Here is a 6,114-nt window from a genome sequence, read left to right as displayed (position 1 = left end):
GGAGAGGATTACAATAATTATGCAATGGTAGACACACGGATATTACTTACCGTATGTGTAGGCTACTCATCTCATACTCTAGGCTGCTTTATTGGGCTTAGCTCTATGCTATGGTTATTCTGTTGTACAATATATATGTTTGAATAACAAACCAGGAAATCTTTAACAAAGGGCATGATATAGCACAGATCAAGAGGAGATATGACTTCTATGTTTTTTTGTTTTTTTTTCTAGAAACTGTTTAACTAGTTTACGAAGAATAGTTGTTGCTCGAATAACTCACAGTTTGACATGGTATGTCAAACCCAGACTACCTGTGTGTGTGAAAGGGCACTTAGCAGTATAGTTACCAACTATAAAAATGGGACATACAGAAGCACAGAAAAACAGATATTTGGAAATTTTTTCATATTGGTATACCATTATCAACAGGATTATGGAGGTAGATTCGGGGAATCCGAGCCCTGACAATCTTTAATTGTCACTGAAATTATAGATTACTGAAAATATTTCCTTTCATTTTGAATCCTATAAGTGTGCAAAACTTGCTGTCTCTGTTGTTTAAGTAGAACACAGGACTAGAGATGAGCGAACACTAAAATGTTCGAGGTTCGAAATTCGATTCGAACAGCCGCTCACTGTTCGAGTGTTCGAATGGGTTTCGAACCCCATTATAGTCTATGGGGAACATAAACTCGTTAAGGGGGAAACCCAAATTCGTGTCTGGAGGGTCACCAAGTCCACTATGACACCCCAGGAAATGATACCAACACCCTGGAATGACACTGGGACAGCAGGGGAAGCATGTCTGGGGGCATAAAAGTCACTTTATTTAATGGAAATCCCTGTCAGTTTGCGATTTTCGCAAGCTAACTTTTCCCCATAGAAATGCATTGGCCAGTGCTGATTGGCCAGAGTACGGAACTCGACCAATCAGCGCTGGCTCTGCTGGAGGAGGCGGAGTCTAAGATCACTCCACACCAGTCTCCATTCAGGTCCGACCTTAGACTCCGCCTCCTCCGGCAGAGCCAGCGCTGATTGGCCGAAGGCTGGCCAATGCATTCCTATGCGAATGCAGAGACTTAGCAGTGCTGAGTCAGTTTTGCTCAACTACACATCTGATGCACACTCGGCACTGCTACATCAGATGTAGCAATCTGATGTAGCAGAGCCGAGGGTGCACTAGAACCCCTGTGCAAACTCAGTTCACGCTAATAGAATGCATTGGCCAGCGCTGATTGGCCAATGCATTCTATTAGCCCGATGAAGTAGAGCTGAATGTGTGTGCTAAGCACACACATTCAGCACTGCTTCATCACGCCAATACAATGCATTAGCCAGTGCTGATTGGCCAGAGTACGGAATTCGGCCAATCAGCACTGGCTCTGCTGGAGGAGGCGGAGTCTAAGATCGCTCCACACCAGTCTCCATTCAGGTCCGACCTTAGACTCCGCCTCCTCCAGCAGAGCCAGCGCTGATTGGCCGAATTCCGTACTCTGGCCAATCAGCACTGGCTAATGCATTGTATTGGCGTGATGAAGCAGTGCTGAATGTGTGTGCTTAGCACACACATTCAGCTCTACTTCATCGGGCTAATAGAATGCATTGGGCAATCAGCGCTGGCCAATGCATTCTATTAGCTTGATGAAGCAGAGTGTGCACAAGGGTTCAAGCGCACCCTCGGCTCTGATGTAGCAGAGCCGAGGGTGCGCTTGAACCCTTGTGCAGCCTCGGCTCTGCTACATCAGAGCCGAGGGTGCGCTTGAACCCTTGTGCACACTCTGCTTCATCAAGCTAATAGAATGCATTGGCCAGCACTGATTGGCCAGAGTACGGAATTCGGCCAATCAGCGCTGGCCAATGCATCCCTATGGGAAAAAGTTTATCTCACAAAAATCACAATTACACACCCGATAGAGCCCCAAAAAGCTATTTTTAATAACATTCCCCCCTAAATAAAGGTTATCCCTAGCTATCCCTGCCTGTACAGCTATCCCTGTCTCATAGTCACAAAGTTCACATTCTCATATGACCCGGATTTGAAATCCACTATTCGTCTAAAATGGAGGTCACCTGATTTCGGCAGCCAATGACTTTTTCCAATTTTTTTCAATGCCCCCGGTGTCGTAGTTCCTGTCCCAACTCCCCTGCGCTGTTATTGGTGCAAAAAAGGCGCCAGGGAAGGTGGGAGGGGAATCGAATTTTGGCGCACTTTACCACGCGGTGTTCGATTCGATTCGAACATGGCGAACACCCTGATATCCGATCGAACATGTGTTCGATAGAATACTGTTCGCTCATCTCTACACAGGACCAAAATGTTATGGTCCGACATCACAGAGGAAGGCTCTTTTAACCAAAATTTTCCTCTTTTGAATTCAAAAGATCAGAACTGGCCTTTTGTCACTGTATCTACTCCCATAGTCAGGATAATCACACACATTAGGGAGAGTGTGTGCCTACATAGGCGTACGGAGACTTGCAAGTCATTCCTGCTCCGCTAGGGATTCTGGGTAAAAAAATATGCAAATCTATTCTCCAGGATGTAATTAGGAGAACAGTGCCTCTGTATGCTGCCCTATAGAGGGCAGCCTCCTTAACATCATGCATGTCATAGTCCTCTCACTCTGCCAAATCAGTATCCCTGCGCAATGCTGACGAGGTCCAAAAGACCGAAACAGCGCTGTCCATAGCTGGGAATCTGTTCCTTTTGGAATAGAAATACTAATTTGGAAATTAAATCCGCATCATGTTAGTAGGCTTATTAACTGAGTTATGTATTATGTTAAGGGGCTGCCCTCTAGAGGGCGGCATACAGAGTGCACTGTTCTCCTAATTACATCCTGGAGAATAGATTTGCATATCCTCTACTCCCATAAAAATTTTGCTAAAAAGTGATCAAAACATGTAAAAAGTACATCTGGCTCTACAAAAAAAGACACCTTATGCAGCTCCATATACGTAAATATAAAAAGTTATGGGTGTCAGAATATGGCAACTTCAACAAATAGATTTTTTTTTCATAGTTTTGTGATGTGGAAGCCACTATAAGACATTATACTGTATGGGGCCACTATAGTACATTACACTGCATGGATGTCTGAGGGAGGAGAATCACCTCATGATTGGTATTGCAGCATCCCAGAGTGTTACTGCTTCAAGTGTTTGTCTATTGTGCCTCTTGGTTATGTTGGTATGTCCCATCCTTTATGTTATGTCATTGTTTGCAGATGTTTCATTGTTATTTCTGCTTTCACTGTTCAAAGACTTGCTTTGGTTCAGCCCTGGCCAATCACAGGCCCCTGGGAGGGGTTGTAGGGAACCTATCTTCAAGGACCCTTGGTCCAGAGTTCAGTTAATTCCAGTTTTGGCTTTGTGCATTGCCCAGTGCAGAGTCTTCCTGCATACTAGTGACTGGAATCTGGGCCAATAACCAGCACTACTACCCCCCAAGGCAGACCATCTTTTGCCCCAGGCTCCTCCAGAGATAGTCTTGAGTCAAGGGGATAATTTGCCTGGACATTTGCCATTCATGCCAGGAGGAACAACAGAGGACTATGACAGGAGGAACTTATTTGGGCCTAGTTTCCAGGTAACCAGATCCCTGTTAGTACTCCCTGCTCCACTACTAGCCCCAACATCCTACATTGGGAGTGGTATGGGAGGAGGAGTAGTTATGGACTTTTTTTCATAGAGGCTGAAACATCCATGGGCAGCCTCCTAAAGCCAAGGCAGGTGGATTGGACAGTGGACTACTACCCCCATCTACTAGCTGATGTTGTACTCATTCCAGTAAAGTTAATAAACTGCTACCTGTTTCACTGCATTTCTGGACTCTTGAATCGTACTGCATACCACCAGGACCCTTCCGAACACCACCACACTGACTCAGAGAGGAAAGGTCCCCTCTCCAACTGGAAGTGCCCCAGGGGAATACTACTACTACCAACATCTGATAGAACTGCAGGACTTCCCTTGATTGTGTCCGGCCCTGGAGTAGGACTGGAGTGGTTACTGGAGTGGGCTTGGCCTAGCAAGTGGCACATCTTCTGCCACTACAACTCCCTTCCTTCGGTCTCCTTCATCTGGGTTGCGGGAGTATGAGCTGGCATTTACTGGTTTGGGCAGTGTGAGGAAGGTAGCTTGGTAACCGCAATGGTGTGGACCCAATCAGCCAGAGATAGAGACATGATGTCTGGTGCAAACAGGTTTATATGGAAAAACAGCAAACATAAATAAACCTTCAAGTAAGGAAGAGAATAAGCAAAATAAAATACAGCCTTAACTTCAGGCAAAAATGTCAAACAAAACCCTGCTCATCTGAGTCCTAACTAAACATTACCTGACAGACAATCGCTTATTTTTCACTAGTAACTTGTTGAGTAGGACTTGTGTCTGATTCTTTCCTGGAGTCCTGTCAGAAGTCTGCTGCCAGGCTTTCATCTTGAAAAAGGGCCCTCTTTGCTTTGTTCTTGGGGACGTGTGCCCACCAAGAAGCAGACCTCAGGCAGGAACAACACAGCAAAACGATTGGAGATCGGGGTCCTGCAGTGTGATGGACAAGATGGGGCCCCAGGAGGAAGGATACTGGTTCACCCGACTCTGCACCTAGAAATTATCTCAGCTGTCCAGTGTACCTACAATATATAGAAATAAGCTGGGTAGTTTCTTAAATAATCTACCCAGTATAGCCTGTATGATATGACACTGTATGATGAGTGCATTGTGAGTCGGGGGCCCTCCAAGGTCAGGGTCCACTGGTGAACCACTGATTAATTCCAGGCTCTCGCTCATTACTGATTGAGAAGTTTTACTGCTAAACCGGTGTGGAAAGAATTTTTGGAGGTAAGTCCTCCCGAGAATTGTAAATGTAACACTTACTATGGCAATGGTGGATATAACATTTTGTGGAGATTAATAATGGGAATTTCCTCTACATTATTCTGCTGTTAGCAGACTATGATCCAGTTATAAAAGAACTAATTCAAATGCCATAAAATCCAAAATGAAGTCATCCAAATTCTTTCCCAGCAGGTACAGAAGGAAATCATCTTAGAAATTCACAGGATATCTCAAAAACTGACCAGCTAAAACACTTGAAGTGTTTCTGGGATTCCATACTGTAAAAGACCCGAGTGCTTCAGACATAGAAAATGACATCATTGCCTGTATAAAGAACAAAGGCAAAACATTGAAGAAGTGTCATGGCCAGGGATACGATGGAGCCGCACAATGAGTGGTGTATACTCAGGAGTGCAGACCAGAATTTGAGAAAATGAGGAAAATGCTCTCTCTGTACACTGTGCAGCACACAACCTCAACCTGGCATTGCAAGATGCAATGGAAAATGTCAAAGAAATATCAAGCTTTTTGATGTAGTGCAGAATTTACACACATTTTTTGCTGAAAGTATAAGACGATGTGAAATTCTTTGATCACTCACAATACAATCCAGCCTGACATTGAAGAAGTTGTGCCCTATGTTCCGGTTTTATGGATATATAGCAAGCACTGTCAAAAATAATTATTTCTTCAAAATAAAGAAAAGAGGCCACATCCCTTAAGAACTGGAGTCATTTGATTTCATAGTTTTAGTTATTCATTCACCCAAAATGTTCGAAAAGGTGAAAGCAATTTTAAAACTTTTGCAAGCAAGAAATACTGATTTGTCCAAGACATCAAGTTTAATTAAGAATGCTGGAGACAGTCTTGGCCAATACAGGAACTAGCTTGAGGAGGCAAAACAGACTGCAGCATCGTTTGCATTTCAATGGGGCATGTCCCCTCAATTTTCCTGTATTTCTCCTCCACCCTCCCTCTTGCTGAATGGGCTTGAGAAGGATCACAATCTTTATACAGATCAGATAATATGCAGATGCTTGTACAGAATGGACTCAGTGTTATCTGTGTGTTTACATAGAGAGATAAGAGACAGGGCTTCATCAGCAAACTGCAGTTAGCTGAATGATTGTCCTGCCCGCAAGAGCAGTGAGTAAGTGATGTCACTTGTCCTATAGGTCCATGGTTATAGCAATATTGTGTAAACACAGGCAGGAATAAGTTCACATAGCAGGAAAAAGAGCAGAAATTTTAAAGCAATATATATAGGAAAAG

This window comes from Leptodactylus fuscus, chromosome 2 (assembly GCF_031893055.1).
Source record: "Leptodactylus fuscus isolate aLepFus1 chromosome 2, aLepFus1.hap2, whole genome shotgun sequence".
NCBI classification, from domain to species: domain Eukaryota; kingdom Metazoa; phylum Chordata; class Amphibia; order Anura; family Leptodactylidae; genus Leptodactylus; species Leptodactylus fuscus.
This window is presented reverse-complemented; position numbering follows the sequence as displayed.